Source organism: Aythya marila (genome assembly GCF_965140915.1).
Source record: "Aythya marila genome assembly, chromosome: 3".
Lineage (NCBI taxonomy): Eukaryota > Metazoa > Chordata > Aves > Anseriformes > Anatidae > Aythya > Aythya marila.
Window position 1 is genome coordinate 10,167,287 of NC_139044.1, and position 27,085 is coordinate 10,194,371.

Below are 27,085 nucleotides of genomic sequence, written 5' to 3' on the forward strand. Positions count from 1 at the left end.
ATCTGTGGCAGTGAGAATGAAAGCAGTTAGAAGTGTGGCGGGTTGTAATCAAGAAGATGCTTAGCTGTGCAACGCTGCATCTTGAGCAGATTTGAATCAACATTGCCTTGAGGGGACACACACACACACACGCACACACACACGCACACACACACACAAAAAGTCCATTAATTTTTAGTGGGAAAATTAGAGTGGCACTTGATGAAGTGAAATTTGACATGCGTTAATTGCTCCGCAGCTCCCCTAATTAGAGATTTTTCAAATTCTTTTACTGCTGTCAGGCTGATGCCGCATTGTCTTTGCTGGACAACTAGCAAAATTGCAAATTGGGCTGATCGAGAAGTCAGGCGCTGGGCGATCGCTCTGCAGCTCGCTCGCCGCTGATCCTCGTTTTCATGGGAGGGCCTACGAAGGGCACTGGGGGAGAGGGCGAGGACAATAAAATCCTTCTTCCTGATAAATAAGGAGCCGTGGTTTAACAGAGCTTGCCTTAAAAAAAAAAAAAAAAAAAAAATTAGAGGGAAACACAAAGCGAGGCGGTAAAGCAACGGAGTTGAAAACAAACCTCTCCCCTCTGTTAAACCGATGCCGTGCGTAACATTTCAGGGGGGATTCTGCCTGTAGCATGGCACAGCCGAGGGACATGTAGAGCCGAGGATCATGCAGGAGGGCGCTTTGCACCCAGCCACAGCACTGCAGGAGCCCACGTGTGGGGCTGGGCCTCATCGCGGGCTTTTCGGCGTTTTTGCTTTTGTTTTTTTCCCTCCCCGCTCACTCCTCCCCTCCCTTAGCCTTTGACCCTCTCTTAATTCATTAACATATTGAATTTTTTCAATTTTCCATCTTCTTGCAATAACAATATTAATGCCGGGGCCGAGGCCTGATTGGAGCTAAATTACTTGTTACCTGCTGGCATTTATTTATATGGCATTGAATTATAAAGCTTTGCTATTGTCATGCCTTGGGCGAATTGTTTATGACACCAGTAATAGGAGTAATTGTTATTGTTGAAATTACCTGTCAGCTACCCATAGCAGTGGCCCTTGTCCCACTGACAAATAGTGACAGGGGAGAGGGATCCTCCGCACGTCCTCCTGATGACTTCTCCTCCGATAATAAGGAGTGCAGGGCCTCTGATAATTTGCCTGTCACTGCCGAGCGCGGCTCAGAGAGAGTTGGCCAAATTGTTGTCATTCACTTTGACAAAGACAGCAAAACGCTCTGGAGCAGGGAGGAGGATTATCAAAATAAATGAAAGCGCTTACACATCCTTTGTTGTTGTTGTTGTTGTTTTGTTGTTTCTTTTTTTTTTTTTTTTTTTTTTTTTTTTAACGTTGTGTGATTTTTCCCCCCTCCTTCCCCACTGGCCTGCCTTCATGCCGGGGTTGCAAAGAGGGGCACACACGTCACACCCGTGTGACTTCAGAGGGGCAGGGGGCTCAGCCATTTGCTTTCTGTATGGGTTTCCAAATATAAATGCATTATATTTCCCCCCCCCCGCACAAGGCTGCCTATGGTTCAGGAATTACTGAGTGTCTGTCATTGCAAAAAGAAAAGCTTGGATGGTGTTTCTGCTGCGTGGTGGTTTTCTTTTTTTTCTTTTTTTTTAATATTTTTGACTTGCTTTCTTTTCCATACTGGGCAGCAGCATCACAGCTGTCAGCCCTCCTGCCTTCGCCCAGGGCCACGCCGCCATCCCCCGAATTACCTGCCCCCGGCACAGCACCTCCTCGAGCAGAGGAGGTCCCACCACTAACGAAGCGAGCAGAGGGCTCCCTGCCGGTAACGAGCTGACGTTCCTTGTCACGGAGCTGGGCCGCCTACCCAACCCGTGTCTCCCACCCTGCACCTCCCACAGCTCATCCTGTGGCAGCAGTAATCACTACTTTACGCTCAGGTAACAGCAACCTGGGGCATGAGGTGCCTCCGGGGCTGCTTTAGGCCCTTTGCTGCCTTTAGCCACCATCCAACGGGCCGAACCTCCCCGTGTGGCACCGTGACAGGGCTTCGTCAGCTGCCAGGCCGCGGCCTGGCCCATGCCGACATTGACAGTGCCCCAGCCACGTGCCAGTGCCCAGTGGTGGTCGCTCCCATGAGGGGATGGCAAATTTTGGCAGGGGCGAACCGATCACCCCGAATTCAACTCCGCACCGGCGCGGAAAGTGTTTCATTCGTAACCATTCGGCTCAAGCGCATAATTTAGCCGAATTATCAGCTGCCTCCATCTTTCCAGGGAACGAGCGCAAACAATGTTTTAGGAACAGACATCTAAATTTAGTAGGTTTTGAATAATTGATAGGAGCATGTGACAGAAGATAGAAACTTATGTTTCTAATCATCCCAAAGCATTTTCTCGTTCCTCCCACCCCTAAATGAAGTCACTTTGTTTGCAGTTAAATACACGGAAGATGTCCACTTAACAAGTCTAAAATTGTGATACCATTAAGGGGTTATCCACGGCAATAAAACGCAGGGAACATGCCTGGGAACGCGATCTGTAAGGCAGATAATTTTTAAGAATGCGGCTTGTCCTTGCTTTGTCTGGGGAGAGACACGCTAGCGATCCTGGGAGGGGAAAAAATAAGGCACGTTTCAAAATGAAGATATTTAAGATGCGCGATACATTTCGGGGCGTTGCTGGAAGCTCCCATTTGATGTTTTTCCTATAAAGCCTAAATTAAGCCTCCGAGGGACGGCGATGCGTCTCCTGCTCCTAGTTTCACCAAAAACCAAAATAGGTTTTAAATGGCCACGTTAAGAAGGCACGGGCACGCTTTCGCACACGACAGTAATCGTCCTCCCTCTGTTCCCCCCTTCGTTGCTAAACACAGAGCCAGCATCACGATAATGCATCTTTACATTCAAAGCTCATTTGAAATGTAAACTTTTAGCAAATGGCAATGGCTCGTGTAGCTGCATTGCTGAAGTGACTGGCAGCAAATTCCTTTTTCTCTCTCTCCCTCCCCTCCGCGCAACGTTTTGAAATACCCATCAGTGTCAAAGGAAACTGCGCAGAGCGCTGCTGCTGCTCTAAATAAGGCAGAGCAATGTTAAGAAAAACGTCAAAAAAAAATCTCGCTGGATTAAAGTGACATTTCTGTACCATGTCAACGCGGATGACAAAGCTTCATGTTTTGCATAATTTCAAAAGATATTCTTCATAAAACATCCAGTGTATAAACAGGCAGCGGGCTTTTGTTTTAAACATTTAAGATCAAAAGTTATGGTAAGAACAATTAATATTGCCTATTAAAATCCCGTGTTATTCTTAGAGATACATTTTGTGGTCACTGACTATAAATAAAAGCAAAGGAACCGAGCCACGGTTTCTCACCAATGTGCAATCTAGAAATATGAAAAGGCAATTTTCAGCCTTTTTTCCCCCCCTAAGTTTCTCTTAGATGTGTTTGCTGAATAAACGGGATTAACTGTATTTAAAACAAGAGATAAAGAACAGATTTTTATTACGCTGCACAGGCTGCCGGGCTTCCACTCTCCTTTCAAAGCACTGCATGCCTAGAACAAAATATGCATATTTTACCTTTTCTGACACTTTATAGAATAAGCAAAAAATCCCTGCAATAATACAAATATGGAATCAATAGGGAGTGGTGTAAACAGCATTTTTTACCCTTTCTCTTTCTGGCCAAAGGCTGGCGCATTCCTCCTGCGACTTTTGTTTGCAGTTTTGCAGCAGGATTAGGAAGCAGAGAGGAACGCGCTCGTTCAGCTGAAGGACCTCTCGCTGCATCTGCCTGAAAAAACTCCGCGACTGCTGTTAATCCAAAACTAATGGCCAGAGCGTGGTCGTAAGTGCGAGCCTGCTAGCAGCTGAATTTCAATGGACGCTTTCTCAAAAATAGGTACAAAGAAAAGAATTTAGACAAATTTGCCTCTTAACCTTTAAAGATTTCCTGCCTATTCCAGTATGTCCTTTATTACATTAATTTTTTATTTAAATTACACCATTAACTGGATATGAATTTATCAAGAATACATATATTGATTTATAAAACAGTATCATTAATTATTATAATAGCTAGATGTAGCTGATATTACAAAGCCATTTAAAGGTTTTTAATATAACTTGGACATACATAGATAGATAGACATTATGGACAAGACTACAATTTAAACTGGCTACCAGCAGTTAATGAAATCCTTGATTTATCTTCTAGTTTAGAGATTGATTATATTGTTGCTTTGCAAAACTATTTATTTTGTGCCATTTTTCAAAAGATGTCTCAATAAAAGAAAAAAGACAAATAAAATATTCAGTCAATTCTCAAAGCATGTTTTGTTTTATATTTTCTTTCTTAATGCTGCTGCTGATAATTTATTACAAGTTTGGAGACTTGTCACCTTCACAAAGAATTGGCTTGCTTGATAGTAGCTCTGTTTTGCAAATGCACAATTTCACATATTTGGAGGAAAAAAGAAAAAAAAAAAAGAGGCTGTTTTTCCAACAACATTGTGCTTTTTTCATAAAACAAAAAAACAACAAATGCCTTTCTAGCATAGATTTCTTAGGCATATTTTTGTTTAAGCTTTGGAAAAATGGGACTTACCCTAGTGCTGCAAAGCAGGCAGTCATGGAGAGCATTTTGATTTAAAATGCAATCTGAAGAGAAGAAAAGAAAAAAAAATAAGGAATGATATAAACAAACAGTACACCGCTTTCAAGTTACTCCTAAAATGTTCCTAGATTAACTAATACATTGAAAGTTTAAATCTTTACACATTGTTCTTGAGGGGCTATGTCTCTTGACTCTTTATTTATATCACTTATTCTTGTCTGGCAACATATGTTCCCGATTTATTATCGTATTTTTACTGTTAGCCAGACAAATGTAAGGGCTAGCTGAGAAGGGTAGTTTCATCTGATGAGTTTAACAATTGCAGGGCATCCTTTAGGGTTAGCCAATGGGCTCTTTTGAAGCTATAATACTCACCATTAACCGTTTGGATGCTGAAATATTTGTATTGTCCAGGTTGGGGCTTCCCTGGTGTGAGCCTCTTTGTTTCAGATGGGTTCACAGGCAAACGCACCGCAGTGGGCGAGAGCTGCTCATCCAGCAAATGCTCCCGTGCGCATCCCAGACCACGCTGTTAGAGCTTGTGGGTAACAAGTCTGCACCGTGCGTACCCACCTCCGGCCGGATAGAGAGAAAGGCATGCAGAAAATAATGCTTAAAAAGTCTAATTCTGAGATGTATGGCAAATATTAACCGTAAGCGTTCGGAACTCCGCGTGTGCTTTCTGACCACCGGAAGGTAATGGGGAGGAAGGCTTCCTCTGTCAAAGCACAACCCCAAAAACGTGTATTTTAAATAGATGCCCTGACACCTGGGGAAAAGGTGGGAGGAGAGGTGATGAGCTGGGTGCCGCGTTTTATATGTCTCACATCCAGGTGACTTGTTCTGGGGTAAGAACCTGCATTTTTTCCACCTCCTGTTTCCTCCCCTTGTCTCTCTTTGTTCGATGCGAAGAGGTTCCTGCACATCCACCAGAAGCTGCTGGTGGAAACAGGTACATTTGCATTTGCACCCCCACCCAGCTGTGCTTGAGCTTTGGGGCACCAACAGGTTTGCAGCTCCAAGGAGATGTAGGGATATAATTCCTAGCATAACATCACATTCACAATCTGCAGCCTTTTGACAATCGATCAGATCACGACACCCATCAGCGTATCCTACTACAGGTGGGATGCCCATCATGGGATGCTCAGGACCCCTGCGCACCAAAGAGCACAGGGTGAATCCAGAGCAGGCTGTAGGGCACAAGTGACATTTTTTTTGCCTTTGGGAGTCAAGTCAGGCCTTGGGGATAGGAGACTGCTCTGAAAAGTTTTAGTTTCCCATGCATCTTCAGGGAATGAGGGAAGGGTCAGTGTAAAGCTTGCACAAGACCACATGTTCAGAGCAGTAATCTGCTGGGGAACAGAATACAGAGGGCAAGACGCTGTGTTTCAGGTAGAATAAATACAGCAGTTTATAAATAAGCAATAAATACAGCAGTTAGACTCCTCGTGGGATCGCTTGAAAGGGGATTTTGACTTGGTGGGTCAGGGCACATTTCCTGGTGTCACCGGTGGGCCAGTGGCAAACAGCACAGTATGGTTGTCACTGGGAGAAGAGCAAGGGGAGAAGTGCTCCTGTTTTTTTTTGCTTTGACTTAATAGCAGTTCAGTTGTCCTGGGCTCACTTGTTTGTGGCTTTTTTTTTTTCTTTTTTTTTTTTTTTTAATTAGAAAAATGGCCAAACATTCCCTCTGCTTATTGCAGGGGAGTTGATAAGCAGCTGAACTTCCTAAAGATGACTTGGATTCAGCTGTGTGCAAAAACATCATAAAGATGGAGATCTTTCTTTCTGATCGATTTTCTATAGCATGAAGATAGCCCCAATAATTCCTTACCCCAGATTAAATTTTTATTGCACTTTGGCTGACCAAAAACAGTGGAAATGAGTGCAGGTGGAGCACAGGGTGGCTGTGGTCAGGGGCTGGCTCTCTCCAAAGGTTTTCTGGAGGCAGGTGCCACCGGTACCCTGAGCAAGCATCAAAAGTGGCAGTACTGGGGCTCAGAGCACGGGGCTTAACACCTATTTAATTTTCTATTTTAAGGAGGTTTCTGGCAACTTCATAATTAAGTTAATAACCTCTCCTGCTTTTGTTTCACCCCCCCACAACACTTTTTGGTTTTAGTGTGGGGAGGGAGGAACACGGAGCAGCTCGGTCCCTCAATCACTCCCTCTCTGTTTTGTCCATCACCTTGGTTTCTTTCCCCTGTTTTTGACCTGCACTTTTTCTGGATCAGACACTGGCAGGTTGAGAGGTAATAAGAACCAGATGGACAGAGTGCAGAAATTGCCCAAATGGGTACGAGAATGTGGGGAGCTGTCAGGCATGGAGAGAAGCTGGAATTTTTCAGCAATAAAATGGGATTTATCGCCACTCTACCACAGTCATTGCCGACAACCGTTTACCTTGACAGAAACCCCATTCCAATAGGCCATGCCGATGCAGATTTTTTTTTTTTTTTTTTCCCAAAGAGTGATGATTGGTATTTGTTCTAAGGCTCAAATGGCCTGCACTAAAGGTGAAGCATTAGGCCAAAGTCCTGTATTCCCTACTGAGGCAAATGAACCTGCTAAAATAAGTTCCTTCCACAATAGCTGTGTAATTGAAACCAGAAAGTGAGAGAATTTGATAAATTGCTTGACCCTGAAGGAATGTTAAGGTCATAAATTTTCATTGCATTTTTTGCCTCTTTTTCAGGAAAAAAAAATAATTCTCTTTTTATATATATTGATTATGTTTAGCATTTGTCTCCAAATTCCAGCTAGCCTCCAGATCATTAGCCATCGCTCTGCCATCCTCTCCCAACAGGCGACAATTACAAGGTTTCCAGCATCCCCACCTACACCGTCCTGGAACGGCTGAAGGACACAAAACATTCACAAACGGCAGCTCTTACATCCGACGGTGAAGGAATCTGCCGCACACAGCACTAACAACCCGAAATGGAGAGTTTAGCAAGTGCAATCCGTTTAGGAGGACGGAGTAAAAAACGGTGCTGTGCTTGGAGAATGATGGAGTAAAAAAATGTCTGCAAATCATTTATGGGGAATCAAACATTTATTGCCGTTCTTACCTTTTTTTTTTTTTCTTCCTGTCTTCTAGTTGAAAAAGGATGTTTGGTGTATTATTGAATAATATGTGCAGATGTCCCTTAAAGCTCAAAAGACCCAAACAAACCCCAAACCCCAGAGTATTTTATGATGGAAAACCACGTTTCAATAAGAAGTAAATAAATTGAATAAAACCAAGAAAAAGGTTAAGAAGAATTAGGAGAATAACCAGCAAGGTAAAACATCCAGCAACATTCCCTTCCCTGTGCTTGCAACCATCAATAAATACAGCCGTGCTAAAGTCATGGGCTAAGAGGGAGCAGGGGCACATAGAAGTGTTGGTTTTGTGTGTGTTGGTTTTGTTTTTTTTTTCCCCTGCAGTAACAAAATTCATCTCCTCAACTGGACCAGCTTCTGCTTCACCACTGACTGAAATCTGCTATCATACAGCAACTGCTTTTTATAACCAAGCTGCTTTCCCCCCCTGCCTGGAATATAACATTTCAGAGGCAAAACTCTCCTTGTAGCACTTCAGCAAGGCGTTACACTTTCCGTAGCCATACACACTTAACCCAACATGAAGCGAGTTAAATAATCATTAGCACAGTAACCCATTCCTATCAAAAGCTTATTGGTCCTCTAAATTTTAAATTAATGGCCTGTCTTCCTGTTCTCTGTGTGTGTCTGTCTGCTTTTCAGCCACCTCAGTGCATAGTCATAGATGTTTTATCAGCACATATTAGACTATTTGCATTATTGACATTTCAATTTTTAAAATTAAAAAGAAACAAAAAAAAAAAAAAAAAAAAAAGCACAAAGAAGAATAGTTCCTGCTGAGTTGTTTTATCTGTAGACTTCTGGTTCTTAAGTAACTCATCCCAGGATTAATTAGGAGCCAATATTTGACAAACCAACTAAGAAATACACTCTGTCCCTCTGCAGCCAAGTTGCTGTAGCTCAAAGAAGTTTCCTTAAGAAAGCACAAAAAAGAGGAGATAACGTAAAAAGAATTGGAACAATGCCCTGATAAAAACTCAATAATTTATACTCACTTTTTCTTTTTTGAGAAGTTAAATAAAACTGCTTTTTTTGTTGCTGTTTTTGTTTGGTTTTGTTTTCTTTTGAAAAACTTCTTTTTTTTTTTTTTTTTTTTTTAAGTCCTGAAGTAATTTCTAGTCATTTTAAGGCAGTTACTTATCCGGAGAATGAAGGAGTATCAGCTGTGTTTCAATTAGAGAAGGAAAAAAGATAAAGACTTGGAACTTAACCTAAAAACGTGAAGTGACATATTAGGATGAGAATTTTCATATGTTGCTGTATAAATATTTTAATAAAAGTCCTAAAATAATGTGTCTGCCTCCTGCTTTATAAAAGAGAGGAGATTATGAAGTGCAAATGATGCAGCTTAGATGTATCTATCTGACTGGGATTTTTCACCATTAAAGAGTCTCTTCATGCCTCTCCTCCAGAATTTGGTTTTAGAGCCCCAAAAAAGTATAAATCTCATGAGCATAAATAAAATATGAATGGCAAGTGGCTTCAATCACTAATATTTTTGCAAACTAACGTTCAGCTGATGCAACTCGATTTTGTTTTGCATTGCATTAGTGTCACAGTGGCAATGACTGGCCTTTATTCACCGAGCGTTTGAGTCAGCACTTTGAGACATTTTTCAAATTAGGTCATACTGCAAATTTGCAGCCGATACAAAGGTTGATTAAGAGAGCTCCGCAATTTTAAAGGGATGTCGTGTGAGGAGAATTAAGGCCTGCGTGATAGTTCCAGGAAATGTGAGGCCCCATAACTAGGTGGGAATAATGTATGGGCTATATGGGGAAAGAACATATTTCCTCGGAGCGCTTGAAGTAATACTCATTTACAATTTAACAAAGTCCTCCCCCCTGTTACGGAAGAATTGTGTTACGGGCCTTGAAAACAAGCCATGAATGACAACAGGGACACAGGGAGGTGAGCCCAGCTCTCCCTCTGCCAAAAGCCAGCCCTTTCCTCAGCCTCACCTGGTGGTAGGTGCGGACCCAGCACCCTGCCCCAGCACCCTTCCTCCTGCTACCCCCCACTAAAAATGATCCCGTGCCTCCATGTGACCCTTCCCCATAAAGCAGCAATGCCACGGCGAGGCTGAGCAGTGCCAGAAACCCACCCTGAAGAGTTTCTGGGCAAGTCATCAGACACAACTCGGCCAGGGGTGCCGGCTCAAAAAGCACGCGGAGAAAGCACCTCGGAGGAGCTGCTGGGTGCTGGAGAGCTTCACTGCTGATGGCTCCGTGGGAGGCGAGGAGAGTGAGCTCTCTGAAGGGCCCAATTTGCTGAGAGGGCAGACTCAAGCTTGACACTTCTGTGACGCTTTGGGAATTTTATTTTTCAAACTTTTGTTGTGGGGAACAACAGCTCCTTAGGAGCAGAGAGCTCTTCTTAATTGGATGTAAGTGGGTACAAGCTGACCGCCAGCTCCGTTTTGGGTTAGCTCTCTGGCCCACTTGACAAGGCACAAAGCTGTTATTAACGCCGAGTTTGCCTAATGCATCGATGCTTGGGACAGGATAAAAACAAGCAGGATTGTGGATGCAGCAGTAGTGCTTAACCCTCCTGCCACCAGAACTCAAGTCCCACAAGCTATGTTTTCTACACTCAGGACCATTACCGTGATTTAAAGGTCTAACAGCAGTGAAATAAAACATAAACAATTGAAGATTGAAGCCCGAAGAGAGATCTCTCGTGGCATGAACAGCCACGAAAGCCAGAAAAACATTTCACATTCCCCTTTTGTATTTCCCCTCGTTCCTTTGTAGCAGGGTCCCTGAACTTGCATTTTGAATGTGGGCAGCCGGCTGCGTTTCATGTTTTTGATGTTAGGCTCACCCGCAGACCTCTCCATTCCCCATATGTTTCTGGATTCAGTCACTTCACCACAGCCCTCTCTGACAGTACAACACCTCAAATCCCTCCGAGTGGCAGAGCCTATTTTACTCCCAGTCACTTTCAATTTGCCTCCAGTGTTTCTCTGAAGGTTTGAGCTGAATGTGATTTCCAGGACCAAACGAAAGGACGTGGCAAGCAGCAGGCCACAAATGAGAAAGTGGCCGATCCCATGGTGAGAAGTCACTGGAGGTGCTGGCTCACATGGGGACTGAAACTGGAGCGGGAGCTGCTTGCAGCCACCATCGAAATATTTCAATATTTTGAGCTACATTTACATTTCAGCTCCCTTTACCCTGTTCTACTGAGTGAGAGGAAAATTGCCATTAAATCCTGAAACCAGGAGTAGTAAATGAGATTTAAGGACATGAACAGCAACAAAAGGTGTATGCCTACTGCAGCAGCATCCGCACCTCGCAGAACCCAGCAGGAGCAGCGTGGAGGTATCTGCTGCTGCTTCTGGTGCCATTGCCCATCTCCAGCACTCCAGAAGTCATGAATCAGGCAAGAAAGGAAAGGAACTCGTGCCAGAGTGACTCAAACCAATTGTGGGAAAACGAATCGGGGGCTTCTTAGAAAAAATAAAAATAAAAAAAATCTTACTGCCTTTTGAGCCTTTGTGGGGACACTGAGAGCATGCTTCCAAGCTCTTTTGTTCTGCCCTAAGGGATGGAAAGCTGCTCTTAATACAAGAAAACAAAGCCCTCCACTGCCACTACCAACAAAAAAAGCTGAAACGCTTATGAACACTTTGCTCCAGGCAGTGTGGCAGTAAGGAAAAATCATTGCAACCATCACAAGACTTGGCAACACCAGGGCCATGCCAGCAGAGTGCTCTTACCCATTACTGTAAATCACAGGCTGAGCCCAGTTTGTTGCGAAACCTCCAATTGTGGCTCCTTGGATGTGATAAATAAAAATACCGTCCCTTGGTGCACTTGACTAGCATTTGTGGGGCCGAGAGGAAAATTCACGCTTCTGCACAGGGTCAGGACAGAGGCGAGATGATGCTGGGATGTATCTTGGCGTGAACAATTCACAAAGAAGAGCTTCAAGCAAACACGTAGCTCTCTGTGCCTCCATCCCCATCTGCACAACCACTATGGCCAGACAAGTACTTCATTCATTTTAAGCATTGCAGTATAAAGTGTTTGGAGAACAGGGCTTGGGGTCATTTTGGTTTGGGTTGTTGGGTTTTCTTATTTGATAGCAACATCTGCACTCTCACCAAAGTCCAACATGTGGAGTCAAAGAGAAGCTGAGATGGTCCCTGGGGCTTGTCACAGAGCATAGCATTCACCTTCACCAAGACATCTGTCACAGCATGACACTTCTCTTAATAAATACAGGCATCAGACCAGGTTTTGGGGCACGTGATGGCCAGCTCATTTGGTGTGCTTTCTGCTAGGTAAAGACCGAGAGCAGACTTCTACTCTGCCTGGACAGATATCCTGGAGCCCACTGGGGCCAGCAGCCCTTGAACGTGTGCCCGTGGTGCTGTAGGGCCCTGCCTCAGCCCAGCGAGGATGGCGTTACTCAAGCCCTTCCTCTGGGAGTGCTTCCACAAGCACATTTCTAACACAGCTTCTGCAAGTTGTTTTATGGGAATGCGGCACGACCACTCGGTGTGGATGACTTTGCCTCTCTTTTCTGCTGCACAGAGAGCTGGCAGAAGGATGGATGAAGCTAGAGGTGAACCTCCACAGCCAGCTCTGAAACCTGCCGAGCAATCCTCGAATACATCAAGCAGCACACTGCAGGGCTCACTTCCTACAGAGAATGTTCCAAAAACAACCAATTCAGGGCCCTCCCCTTGCTTAGAGCACACACTTTTTTGCACACACCGGACCAGCTGAATATTTATAGGAGAGGTTCGAGGTCAGGTTGCTGTGCTCAGCACCCTGTCGGCCGGTGCTGGAGCAGCCAGCTGGCAGGTGGCACCTCCCTGCCGAGCCAGCAGCATGGCCCCTCATGCACCAGCTGGCTTTCAGGGACACTGGCGGCGAGGGACCTGCAGTAAACCCATCCAGCCTGACACCCAGAGCCACTCGGCTGGAGTGAGAATGGGCCCTGACACACCAGCATTTAGGCAGAGCTTCACTTGGCAAGGAATTTTTGGAAACCATCTTTTCTGCTCTTTTCTTCTTCCCTGTCTCTTTTCACCACCCGAGGAACCCTTGGTATGATGGCTCCCTCCAACCCACGCAAGCCAGAGCCCGGTGTACAAACCCACACACCAAGCAGTTAGACCATAAGTCCTACATCTTCACCAATACCTCTTGTCTGATAACAAGCTCAGGCCTCAAACAAGATGGGGAAGAGCCAAGTGGTTAGGGGCAGGCGGTTTGCCCCACCAGCTCCACTGAGCAGATGAGAAAAAACACTTAATTAGCTAAATTTATTAATACTCTGCTTGCTTTTTTTTTTTCTTCAGAGAGGATACAGCTACATTATAGAGGTGAAACATGACTTTTGATGATCAAGCAAGCAGTGATTAAATAAGGTTAATCCTCATTTTATATGCTAATAGGATATTTATAATCTCAACTGCATATCCAATTTAGCTATTTTATTTTCTGTTGTTAAGAAAGTATTTCTTATTAGTGAAAGAGAATACCCCTACGTTCACTGCAGATGCTATTTTAATTGGGCTCAAGTGCATTGTGTGTAATTAGTCCACTTCTCTAATATTTCATCTATAATTACACCATGAACAATGTGCTTAAATTTCAGAAGGGCTGCCAGTTTCTTTTCTTTTTTTTTTTTTTTTTTTTTAATAAAACTGCTAATTAATTGGTGACCCTTCCCATGGACAAATGATTCATATTGTAGCCCAGCCACAGGGCTCTCAAAAGACTACCTTTTCAGAAGTTTGAACACCTTGTTTTGCCACACAGCCCCCGATGTGATGAGCATGAAAGCACCTCCACCACCCACCTGGCTTCACCAGGACCACCATTACAAGCCTCCTAACGAGATACTGCAGGGCAAGCAGGACTTTAGCAGCAATTTTAGATTATATTGGCTATCCAGAATGAGCAATGGGATGTTGTTTCATCCCACCCACCTAAATGCATTGCACCCATGGCTCCCATTCTCCATCTCAGTGGCCCAGCTACTGCATCAGTGAGACAAAGAAAAGAAACAGCGCCGAAGGTGGTGCCAGCGAATTTGTTGTGATCCTATCAGCAGGACTGAAAGGTCAAGTCTAAAATACACTCTCCTGGAAAATGTCAGGACAAGGTGCTATTCGAAGGCTGAAGAGCAAGCTGAGCTCTCTCAGAGGAAAGCAGCATAATGTGCAAGAAATCACATTTCCCTCTAAAATACCTCCAGTGATTTCACTGGCTTCACGCTGTGCTACCAAGCCTACCATCTTTCATGGAATATTACATGAGAAACAGAGGATACGACACTGGGGTAGAAACACAGTAGAAAAACAGAGGTGGTCGTGAAAATGGAAGACCTTCCCCCTTCCACACCATCACTCCCCCAAAATGACAGCAAGCCATTCAGCAAAAAACACGCTGGTATACATTTATATATATATATGCACAAAGTCATACCTGGTCACGTTGAGTGTGCAGGATCTTTGTCTTGTGCTCCTCAGACAATTTTTTTTGCAAATGCTGCTCCATGTCCGTGCTTGGCATTTCCTTCTGGGAGGGCAGCTTCACAGGTGGCCCAAATCCAGCCCAATATTAGTAGGGAAACTGCAGACACCTTAAGGTTAAGCTGTCCCTCCTGGATGTGTCCATCCTTGGTTATCCCATCCCAGGGCTCACAGTCATAGCGGCCTCATCACTGCCAATCTCTAATGATTTATAAGCACACAGAAAGGGGATTCCTAGAAAGAAACAGAAGACACCAATGATTAACCTTCCTACATTCACTTCTCTAAAAACAATAGAAATTCAGAGAGAAAAAAACATTAACATCCAGAGAAGAGCCTTGCCCAGGAGGACAGACACAGGACTTGAGGTCTCCCAGGATCACGTTGTCCCTTCCCAAAGCACCACCATGAGAAGCCAGCACTTTGGGGGCAGGTTTTTCTCCTCTCTGAAACACTAGCTACTATTTGGGGAAACGTTGCTTCCCCCCCCCCCCCTCCCAAAAGCCTGACCTCTTCCCATCTGCAGGAGAAAGTCAAATTGCTACCAGTCTGGCTCTGACACAAACTAACTCCTTCTGCCCAGAGTTTATTTTTCAAAACAAGCATTCCTGCAATATGCTGTTTGTTTAAAACACAGCATAAATGCCAGTAACCCAACATTCACAGGGAACAGCAACCAGAGGTCTCCCGCTTAGTGTTTTAGAGCTATTAAGTAAATCAGGGGAAAATTCCTCAGGAAATGATGGGGTTAGGCCTGATGGGCATCCCTGGGTGATTAAATGCAACTTAATGAGGTCACGGGTGACAGATTTGGGTGCAGAACTGTTTAAACAGCATGCAAAAAAATAGATGTTCATAGCACACAGGGGACTGGAATTGAGGCTGGTTGTATTATCCATGGCACAAAAACATGCCAGAAAAGGTGGCCTTTGTCCTGCCCACTGCCCATTCAAGCAGTGAGTGGAGATGAGGAAAGAAAATAAAAAGAAAAAAAAAAGCAGGCAGGAGGAAGAAACAAGCTTGCCTTGGCCAACACAAAGTGGTAGCTTAAAGGTAAACAACTTTTCAGTGTTCTGAAATTTTTATTTTTGAATTCAGAAAACAGAAAAACTATGACAATACGGTTTCAGAGACCAGAACGAATGGGGGAAAAAATGTTAAATTCCAGCACACTCAAGGTTTCATACCCATCCTTAAAAACTTACGCCACTGAGCAAACATTAAAGGGGCTCTCAGCTAGGAGCGGTCTGGATAGTGTCATGAGTCAAGGATGGCCCAGCATCACTTTGATTTCTTAGAGGTTAGAGAGGAGGATTTAAGTCACAACACTTTATTCCCACCCCCCCCACACACACCATGTCTCTAATAGAAAATGGTTCCCTTGATCGAAGGAGCTAAATTCTGCTGTCATTCTGCAGGACTGTGGGATAATTACATTGACTTCATCTCAGCACTTCGTTCCTGCTGATATGCCTGTCAAGGACAGGAGGGGATGCACAGTGTCTCACTTTCCCAAGTAACCCTTCGACACTCACCCAAGAGGGGCTTCTTACACTCCTACCACTGAACTGCCATGGAAAGAGGACCCTGGCTGGCAACCCACCAGTGATAGGGCCTCTTTGTGGAAAGACAAAAGGGGATTTTTCCCTTTGTCACCCTTAGTCTGTGGCCAAAGGGGCTTCCCATCGTGCTCTGTTGGCCCAGAACTACCCACTGTTCCTTACCAAAGAGCAAATGGATGGCTATAGGTTTTCGTGTGTGGTCAACAATGATGCAATATATCCTCCCAGTTGGCAGCAGCCCCCCTTTTTTATTTATTGTGCTATGTTATTAGTTATACAATTCACCTGGTAAAGAGTGACTTGCATTCACTTGTGAAGAATGAAGATTTTACCAGTTGACTATTTTTTTTTCAAAACTAGAACCCATATTAGTTGGAAAGGGAAAGGCCAAAGGGAAATTATTGCTATTTTAGACAGCAGCATAAATTTTCTTCCTATTTTTAACCTAGCTTTTAATTTAATAAGTTTTATGACCCTTATATTAAGTACATATGTTTTACAAGACATTGTGTCCCTTGAGTCACCCTGAATTTGCTCTACTATAGCAGAGTTAAATGAATGAATACTGTGTTTCTGATTTCAGCTCACCCCTTATTTGATCCTTATATAGTCAATAAACCCTCATAGAAGCATGGAGCAACTGAATTAAGCAGTGTGCCAAAGCTCTGTTTGTGAACTCTCTGTTAGTCTTTAAAAGGGAATTAGTAAATTGCTATTCTCTTATTCAGAGCCTACTATACCACTGCCAGGTTTCACATGCTGTTTACAAGGGATAAATGGGGATATTAATAATACTTTTGAAGCTATATGTCACCAATTTTATTTTCCATATGAAAATTCAAAAGGATGGCCAAGTTTTTCTTTTCTTCCCCCTACCTCACTGTTCCACCCCCCCAAAAAAATTATTTTTTTCTGTTGTTCTTTGAAAACTTAGAAAAAACAAAAAGATATAGTCAGCCCTGTGCAGGTTATAGACTGTTAAAAAAAATAAAAAGCAGTTTTGGAAGGAAGATGGGATATCTTTTCAGAAAATAAACATGTAAACAAAGGCCAACCCTACTTTCCCAATGTAAGTAATCCTTTCACCAAAACTGGGGCACATGGGTGACTGCAGAATCAAGCCAAAGGGAAAAAAAAATGCATTCTACAATTGGAATAGAATCAAATTGGAAGATTAATCAAATTACCTGGAGTAGATCCCTTTAAAAAAATAGGACCCCCCCCCCCCCCTTATACCCAGTGTCTGCAGAGAAAATAAGCAGGCAGCAAGATCATTCATGTTTGGGTGCATTTACCCTGTTTATTTAAGTAATGCTCTAGAGCAGCTTTTCACAACAGGTTTGCAATGGTGGCAAAACACAAAGATTAGAAAGGGATAGTTGATGTTTGCTCTGCAGCGGGAAGCATGAGTTATTGATTGGCTTCATATCAGCCTAGAGTTCCTTTTGAATATAATAAGATTAGTTTAGAAGGGTGTTTTATAAATCGGGTGGTTCTAATTTGATTTGAGTACTGGCTCTTAGTGACTTGCCAAAGTTCAGTAAATATGCAGAGTATAGTATATGCACTTTATCTTTGTGTATTAGCTATGACATAAACACAGAGGGGAAAAGTCAAATTTTATACATCAGAAAATGGGTTTGTTGCCAGACATTATAACATTGCGTATTTAATTTAACTGATATATGTTAAAATGGGAAACCAAATTCAATGAGCTGTTTGTTTCTTTCTACAAATACACTTACATCAATGACCTCGGAGGACATGACCTTAAAATGTAACTAGATGTTTAAAAGAACCTCAAAGATCTATATAAGACATTAATGTTTGTGTCAGAGGGCAGTATACAAGCATGTATATACTCAGCTGTCTATATGTCGACTGCTATATTTTTTATTGTTACAGGAAGCCAGCCAAAGTCCCAAACAGGAAAATTATCAGATTTTTTTTTTTTTTTTTTTTTTTTTGGCATGGTCCTGTTTAAGACTAGAGGTATGACCTGAAGTTAGAACGTATTTTAGCCCTATTCAGTAACAATTTTGGCACCTTTTGCATGCTTTCCAATGCTAACTCTTGTTGGGGAGAGCAAGATCCCCGCAGAGCCCCATGTAGTGGCTAGGTACGGCTTGTAGCCCAGCTTTTGGTGGAGGACGGGACTCCTAAAAAAGAAGAACCAACCATTTTAACCGGACATGTGGAACTCCTGGTCACCTCCCAAGGGAGGAACCGATGTCAAGTTCTGCTGTCTGTCAGGATTAAGTGCCTGTTTGCTTTTTCACTAACATGTGGTTTGAGAACAAAGCAGCTCAAATCTCCCCCATTCTTAACAAAGCATCTCAAATTGCTGAGTAAAATTCCTTAATCCCCCGTCTTAATCTGAAAACACCAGCGCCACATGGTAACACTGAGGTCTCTCTTTGTCCACCATAGAGCACATTGACATAGATGTTTGATTTGGAGCTAACTTTTTTCTTCAGCAGCCTGTTATCAGAGGGAAACTCCAGGTGCTTTGTTCTCAGAGCAGGTCTGCCCAGGTAATTTTCTTCCTTATCTTTTCATTCCAAATGAGAAAACTCAAAACAAAGCAGCAGGGGAACAAACTTGCATGGTTTTTCAACTTCATAAACACAAGGGGTAAAACTGCAGGTGAACTTTTCCATCATGCAGATCACGAGAAGGCATTTGGCAGTTGCTTGCCTTAGCTGTAGGCTGCCTGCTCCAGAGGGCAGGCCAGAAGACACAGTGGCTTTGGACAACTGTAACATGCACTCCCACCAGCACAAGCAAGCAAACTGGGACTAGAAAGTAAGCAAACAAAACACTGGATCCTAGGAGATCAAAGGTCTGCCTGGCCAGAAGTGACCAGAACTGGCTGACCAGGGGAGAAGAGAAGTGTGGGACATTCCCCATGCACTGTCCCAGCCCACCCTGTCTGTGAGAGATGACACATGGGCAAAGTTCTCCATAAATGAGTCAACCAAATATGCAAAAAATTTCCCATATAAAAGTTAGGCAGATGGGGAAAAGAAGAGAGAGTTTTCACTTCAGTGATCTTTATTCCTCTTCTTTTGCTGATTTTAGTCGCTTCCTTTGAGGTTTAGCTCTGGAGGCCCACGAACTGGATTGTATGCTCTATTACCTTGTCCTGCTTTGATCTGTACTTGCCAAAAATTAGTTTGTGCTCCGTGTTCTCCTCCATTTCTGACCTCGGCAATGTGCGTGCCTGCCTTCAAGCTTTACTTCCTGGAAGAGCTCCAAAAGATCCAGAGTAGCCCCTCTAATCTGGGGCAGGTCAGCAGCGGAGTCAGGACTTTTATCCCCAAAGCCATAAGGGCTCCATAAGGAGCAGCAACTGACTATCCGTGAGGAAACTTGTAACACGCTTTCTTCCTCTCGTCATCAAATAGGACACCAAGAACAGCTTCAGAGGGTCTGCTCATGAAAAATAACTCGGGGTTTATAACCAGCAGCAGTCAGCTGGAAAGCATAACTCACTGCTAAGCTGTTTATGTGCAGCTGGAGCAAAGTGGTGTGAAACAGAGCGTGTGGGGCAGGTGGGTACGAGGAGGTTGGACTCGATGATGGACTCTTGAGGTCTCTTCCAACCTAGAAATTCTGTGATTCTGTGATACACAACGGGCCTTGCAGAGCCCTGATTTCTGCTTGCCCTTCAGGTTGACTGTTTGAGACAGAGCAAAAGAGACTATCAGGGGTGTGTCCTTTAAGATGCCAAGGCCAAAGTTTGCAGTTTTAGAAAGTCAGCTGCTATCTGAGCAACAGTATTTGGGAAAAGATCACATAGACCATCACACCATCATGCTGAAAAGCTTGGTGATGTAATAGGTTTTCTAGAGATATGAGATAGTTCTTGAGACTGGAGATGCAAATGCTGGCAAACATTTCCTCACCTACTACATTACCTCGAAACATTGCTAAAAAGCAGTCCTAAGATACTTGCAGGAGACAGCAAATTAAAAATAACTAAAAATCTATAGAAGCTAAAGAAAAAAAAAAATGTGGGTACCTACATCCTCTGAGGATGCCACAATCAGCTCCTGAAATTCGCTCTTAAGGATAAATCTCGGGAATCTAATTTCTTAAATTAAATAACAGTGACTTTGCAGGCATGCAGACAGAAAGAGTCCAGGACAACCTTTCTCACAGAAAAATTTCAAATGGGGGTTTACAAAGTAACACTGTCTCTTGAACTCCCCTGAAGAAGTGGTTGCAAATAAAGCACTGAGGTTAAAAAGCAGAGAGCAAGGTACACACACACATGGGGAGTTAAGAGACTGGGATGGATGGGAGCTGGCAAAGCTCAGAGAGGACAAAAGACCCTTTAGTACAGATGGGGATGACTGATCTCACGCAGAGTCAGCACAGGTCAAAGTCTTGGAAAAATAGATTATTAGGGAACAGCATCCTCCAGAAAAAAATTCCCCATTACTCCTGTGGGCAATGAGATTGCACACTTGAACTATGAGCTAATGGCAGGCTTTTATCAAGCTGCTCCTGCAGAAATGCTAAGATACTCGAAACAACTCATTAGCCAAAATTCCTCCATCACCACGGTGAAAAACGTGCCTGGAAAACATAGCCACAAAAGAGGCATTCCTCAGCTGATGACAAACAGGCAGCTGTAGCTGCTGCATGCCTTCCTGGACCCAAGTGGCAACAGCTAGTGGCCTCAAGAATTAGTTAGCTCTCATTTATATCAGTTGGAAGCAGTGTCTCCACCAAAGTCAATATAGTTTCACTGGGGTAAGTGAGATCAAATTAGGCTCGATGTCCACAGACCTGAGTGTATTACTTGCCTTAGGGCAGGGGAAGGAGAACAAAGGGCTCATATATTGGTATCTGTATTTGGTCTGTAAAGTATTGCTCTCTCTCTTTGCCCGCTGCATCTTTCAACAACTGGCTATGTGGAGTCATACAATTAAAAAGTCATTTACGTTCAAGATTCCCATGCCGCTGATGTATGTCCTGTCATGGCAGAAGAGTGTAGCTCTCAAGCAGAGAGATTCAAGAGCCGCGAGAAGGTGGCTACCAGCTAATATCTCCTAAGGTTAAAGAGAAAAAAGAGACATGGAACAACCTGGAGGTGTTACAAGAGCTTCGTCAGAGCCAGCTCTAGGTATGAGCAAAGCTGGTAGCTGGCAAACCTGACAGGGAGATTGAGGCTCTGCAGTGTTTCCCATGTGCCCTTTTCCCTGTGTGCCACCAAAGGCTGGCTGGTAGCCCCATTGTGACAAATGTAGTCAGGGACATGAAGCACCAACTTTGAAGACTCAGTACCATAGCTTCATCCTTTATTTGTAGCCATAGATATCAAAGGTTTTACGTTTGCAGTGCACCAGCCTGGAGTGTAAAACACCCTGGGTGATGCCGGTGCTGGAGGCCAAGTCCTAGAAAGAAACTGCTGAGCCTGGAAGAGGACAGCCACCACCAGTAGGGACCCAGCCTTTCTGCAGCACCACTAAGCCACTATCCTGGAGGAAGCTCCCTGCAGCCCATGCCATGATCCCCAATTTCACTGCCTCTTTTTCCTCTTTCTACCTTTCCCCACTTTTTATTTTTTAAGAGGATTACTGCTGCACCATCCCCACCAGCTCAGGGTAAAGCACGTACATGAAACCCTATCTAGGAGTGCAGGCACACACAAACACACACCCCTTTTGCCAGCCATAGCATTTTATAACCCGTGGGTGAGTAATAAGCGAGGGTTCAGTATCTGCCTCATGGTATGATACAACATTCAATCACGTTAATTAAATTAATATGTCCTGCACTAATGAAAACCACAAAATACTATTTTGGTGTCCATGAGCACATATATTTTGATAATATCAACTTGTCATTCTGATGTTCCTTTCTTCACCAAATACTAGCAATGTAAACATATCTAACACCACTTTCATCGTAACAAAGGAAATTCTGCATCAGCACCAGACTGAACGCAGGCTGACTTGTGCAAGCAGCAAGCTCCAGAAATTCAGCCATACCAAGGCTCGCTGAGCCTTCTACAAATGCTCCTCCTATCTAATCTTTTTAATCTACTTTTAAGGTATATTTTTGGCTCATGTTTTGTTTTAGTTTATTATTATTATTATTCTTTCCCTGCGTGATTAGCCATCCAGGAAATGTTTAAATTACAAAATCATAAGGTTTAAAAGATTTATAGATCAAATTATATTAACCTAATGCAATAGGCCAGCCATACGGAAATTAGAAGTCTTTATATTATATTTTGGTTATTAAATTGCTCCCTTTATACTATTTAGTTTGTTTGTAACAGTAAGATTTTGCTGTCTGATGTCAGAACCCACAGAGTAACCAAGCAAAAACAAATGACTTAGTCCTTGGTTCAAAGAAATAATAGGTTACTAGCATAATTAATTTTATGTTTAATTACTGCAGAATGAAACAATCCAACAATATCCAATCAATCCTCAGAATGACAGAACAGAAGGTCAGCAGTTGCTAAGTCAATTGTTTTGAAAGAGAAATTTATGTCAGGTTCTCTTTTATGTGCTGGAGAAAGAAATTGGATAAAAGTGGTCAAGCAAACGTTAATTAATTGTATAAATGTAATCCTGTTGTCATGCAAAATCACAGAGACTCCAGGCGGAGTGTTCAAATTACTGGATATGCATCAATCAGGAACATCTAGACATGGTCTCCACTTAAGACAGCAGTAATCAAAGAAAGGAGAGCCAAATAAGAATGCGTACATGTTGGTTTCTGAACCTGCCTTCAGAAGCATGTTTGTGTGGGCTGACAGCCGTATAGAGACAGGTCCACACCACCCAAACTGCGACCCTGCTCGTTTCCTCAGTTGCACCTTGGAGACACCTGCTGCTGCCCTGCCCTTCCTCAGACTGGCGAGTCAAGCTATCAGAAAGGAGAGGTCGTACAAACCAAAAGCAGCAGCCTCTCCTTCCATGCACATTAGTCAGAGAGCTGCTCATTCCTACAGGCTTTTTCGGTTGGTTTTGTTTGTTTCCCTCTGAGCCTTCAGGCATTCAGCACATTTCCTTTTCTTACAGAACTACCTCTCAGGGCTACGTGCTTGTGCACCCGCTTCACCTGGGCACACCAGCTCCTGCTCCCTCTCCCAGGGGAGCTGTGCATTTTAGAGGCCTCACCTTCAGTTTCAACCATTTTTTCTGAGCATTGCTCATTAGGTGTTCCCAAGGTCAGGATTTCCAGGAGGGCTCAGCTGTCCCTCTGATCTGAAGCATCATTTTCATTACATCAGTCTCCTTTGCAGGTCTTGCCAACAGCACCAGAGGCCACTCTATTGTCACCTGTATCGTTCTTTAAAATCAGCTTAGGAAACAGACTTTGACAACCAGTTCTCTTATTCAATGATTTAACCTTCACCAGGCAGCTAGGGACCTCATCCAGGAGGACCTGGTGGCCCTGTCACCCATGCCACAGCTGGACATGGTTATGAGGGCTGGGAACCAAGGCTCACGCAGGCATACTGTGCGGGCTCTGATGTCTCCTCAAGATAATTTCTCACCATGCCACCTTTACCTCCATCATCTCAGCCTTTTATAAACCATTTTTGTGCAAAATCCAGCTGAGCGGTTAGCTGTGTGCAGGGCACAGGAGCACCGGGTGCTCTGCTTGTAGGTTTCCCTGTCCTCCCCATAGGCCAAGGACATGCTGCCAGTGGCAGGCAGGAGGGTACAGGGCTTTGATGCCAAGCACAGAAGCTAAATCACAGTCTTGCATGTGATGTGCTCCAATTTTGTCACCTCTAGTGGAAGGGGTCCCTGGGTTATGCTGGATGCCCCAGCTCACGAGAGCAGATTTGCACATGCAACCAGTGAACCACAAAGAAGAGCCATGCAGCAGCTCTGCAATGCTCAGGGCTTTGTCCTCAGGGGCTTAACTGGTACCAGAAAGGCACTGCTTACAACCATCTCCTTCTTGGTCCAGCTCAGCCCCACTGAGTGGCTGGAAACAAGGCTGATAAAGAAAGAAGACGATGAAATCTACAGCACCACATTGGCATTCCTAAGCCTCGTCCAGGGCCTGGCCCTTATTTTTCCATGGGGGATGCCAAAACATTTCCAGATTAAGCAAATACACAGCTGTATACTTGTTTAAAATGTATATATTACAGAAGGACCCAAAAGATGGCAACAAGTGGGAAGCATGCACCATCCCAGAGTCCTGGCATGGCCCCATGTGATGTTACTATGGTTATGCATGGCAAACAACCCTTCGGAAAAAGTTACTGAGCCTGAGCAGGGTCTGACTTTTAAATTTTAGCAAGGCAGCCAGTTTAAACTTCTGAGACACAAGTGCTTTAATGGTATAATGACAACATGAAGGTCCACTCAACTTCATTCTTCCGACTGTAACTTTGCAGCAGAGGCTGAACACAACTGCTTTCTGTACAGAGTGACACTTCGTACGGGAGGCAGAAACATTGAAAGTGATTGTTTCAAAACCTGCTCCTATTTTATGTTTCTGCTATGCTTGAGTCCAGGCTAAGGATGCCAGCATTACTAATCTTTGAAATGAGGGGGTTTACATTGGGAGTGTTGACATAACCTCAGCTACAGCAGAAAAAGAAACGGTACTGGGAGATGGAAATGTATATTTTTGGAAATAGATTTCTTTCTGACAACCCTATAACAAACAAGTGAAATTTTAATACTGTGCTTCGATGAAAAATGATCTGCTGAATAAACATCAGGCTAATTCATAAAGAGCAAACTCAGCCTGTTTAATATTTCTTGAACTGTCCCAAAAATTCTATTGATCACTAGTGATGCTGTAAATAGAAAATTCCTGCAATTTTCAAAAGAACAAGGAGAATCTCATTGGGGTTTGCCTATCAAACTTTTAGACACTATTGAAGCTCCCAGACTAAAACATAATAAATCAAGTATGAAATTGTATAGAGTTGGGCTGAGCTAGAACCTGTGATTATGCAGTCTATTCCTGGGATTTATTTTTTTTTATTTTTTTTGTCAAGTATTTTGTTTCTACTTAATTACCATGTCTTCCACCAAAAAGTCAAACACCCCTCCCTTGATCAATCAACTATTTGGATGAAAGTGTACAAATACTTCATTAACAATTAAACCGTTCTCCAGTTGGGTTCTGATGTACGATGCTGCATTTTGCTCCTTAGAAAACTAAACCCATGTCACGCATAATGTTATAATAAAGTGTCATACTCTGGGGCTGGGTCTCCACAGGCCCCCTGCTATACTCCAGAATTTTAGGCATGGTTATGAAAACAGCAAGATGTCAGATATATTGTATTAAGTACATCTTAAGGTGAAAGATCAAATGCTTATTCACAAGCATTTATATAACCCTGAAAGTTGAGGATCCTTCACTGCATTCTTCTTACTTTTTTTTTTTTAATTCACTTTTTTTTCTGGATATTTTCAATCTTTGCTTTGCCCATTCTCCCTTGTAACCAACCCTATTCTCTCCCCAGCTAAGAAGCCCCGAAGCTGCTAAGCACCCCAAAAAATCAAGAGCTGCTGGAACCAAGCATGAGAAGCAGCCACATGCCTCCCATTTTAAATAAATGCACCTTTGTTTCTCTGACCGGTGACTCTGCCCCAAGACCTGAACCCTCCGTCCCAGGGCGCCAGCCGAGCTCAGACCTGCAGCTCACTGCTCAGGCTACTAGCAGCTGGTGAAAAGCCACCTTTATTTCCCCTCTCGCCCTCTCTTCAAAGCAAGCTGCTTCCCACTGCCTTGCCCATGATCCTGCCTTCCCCTAGCACAAAGTATTGCAGGCTGCAAAACAACGTGGCAAACCAGGCAGGCTGCTGCAGATACCTCGCCTGGGGATAAAACACCGATAAAATCAAGGTAGCTTCGGCGAGGGGCACTTCACTTGGATCAGCATCTCAAGTTCAAGCTGATGGGGGGAGTTCAGGATAATTTCACTTTAGCCAGAGTTAAAACTCAGGCTGTTCAGTTGCAGTGCTATTTTAACCCAAGCTAACATCTTTCCCACACTCCTCCCTTTTAGCAAAGACATGCCTTCAGCTGACAAGTTCTCCTTTATTACAACTTTTGTCCTCCTCTTCCCAGAAAGAGCTCTGGGACACAGCAACATCTGTCCTTCCCCCTCTCTCCCCCCCACCCCCCCCACTTAAAAAAAAACAAAAAAAAAAACAGGCGGGTGAGGGGGGAGATACCATTTTCACAACTGACCCAGAATCTAATTCCCCTTGTTGCCTTCTTTCTTGCCCCCAAATCCCACGCTCGCCTACATGAAATGTACTCTTGGCAGTTCTGTAAAATAAGAAGAAAGGAAAGAAGAGGATGATGTAGATGTCTGAACCAGCCTTGTTGCACAGAAAGCAAAAGTTTGCCACGTTACTTTTAGTCAACTTTCTGCGCTAAGAAATGACACAGCTGTGACTTGACAGAGGCTGCAGCAAGCTTGTTCATTTTTAAGTGTTGCCTACTGGAATCACTTAAAACTTCTGCTTCATTCTCTGTATGCAAGCAAGAATGAATCTCCTCACAAATGTTAAAAAGATTTGCATATTTACCGTTTGGAGCTGCTCTGTTAATGCCTTTGAAATGCAGATGCATAAAGTCCCCTGAACCATTCCCAAAGCCAGCATGGCTGTGCTCTCCATCACTTACCACAGAGCCTTATTCTGGACCTGCGTAAGAGCTGAGGTAAGCATAGTTTGTACTACTTCAGAGATTATCAATTTACTCAGGAACATGCATACCAAACTCTTTCCCTCCTCTGCCATGCCATCCAAAGTTTCGCACAGATCGGTGCCTGAATCTTTCTGTTATCAACCCTTTTTCTACACTTACACAGCCAAATCCCAAGTAAATACGTATGCGTACACACATGTGCACATCACACTTTCATCCATATAACAGCTCGGCTAACGTTCTCCACCACCACCCCCATTCCCTTCAACTGATTAGAAAAGTTTATTTTAATGCATGTCTGTCCCAGGCTTCAGCACCATACCTCAGTGAGAGTGATAGGCCAGCATACCTCAGGCTTGGTTTATGAACTGACAGCCCACTTCCACTGACACAAGAAAATATGACCTAGGCTGGTTTTAAGCCACTGATTGTCAGATCACATGTTCAATATGTCATATGGAGTACACTTCATTAAGGACTGAATTACTTTACTTGTAACATGAGCTAAATTAAAGTCAATGTCAAGCTGCATAAATCACCAATTTAAATGTATCACTAAGTGCATTGAAACACTCATCATCACCCTTTGCCCTAAAATAACCCAAAAATCTGGGCTTCATTTTTCTGCATTTTAAGGATGACAGATAGGAAATTTTTGTTCTTTGCCAGGGCTCCCAGCT

General features: G+C 43.6%; 1 long non-coding RNA gene across 2 annotated transcripts; it reads right to left on the reverse strand.

Annotated features, from left to right (window-relative positions):
* Positions 1-1,368: 1,368 nt before the first annotated feature.
* LOC309876364 lies at positions 1,369-26,764 on the reverse strand. 2 transcript variants are annotated; one of them, XR_014317163.1, is made up of 3 exons: positions 26,728-26,764; positions 14,132-14,412; positions 1,369-4,621 (listed from the first exon to the last, which is right to left on the reverse strand). It is a non-coding gene; the product is annotated as an uncharacterized lncRNA (long non-coding RNA). The 2 variants fall into 2 exon arrangements; XR_014317164.1 differs by lacking the exons at positions 14,132-14,412; positions 26,728-26,764 and adding an exon at positions 4,953-8,807 and having other exon boundaries at positions 1,369-3,516; positions 3,632-4,621.
* Between the last annotated feature and the right edge of the window lie 321 nt (positions 26,765-27,085).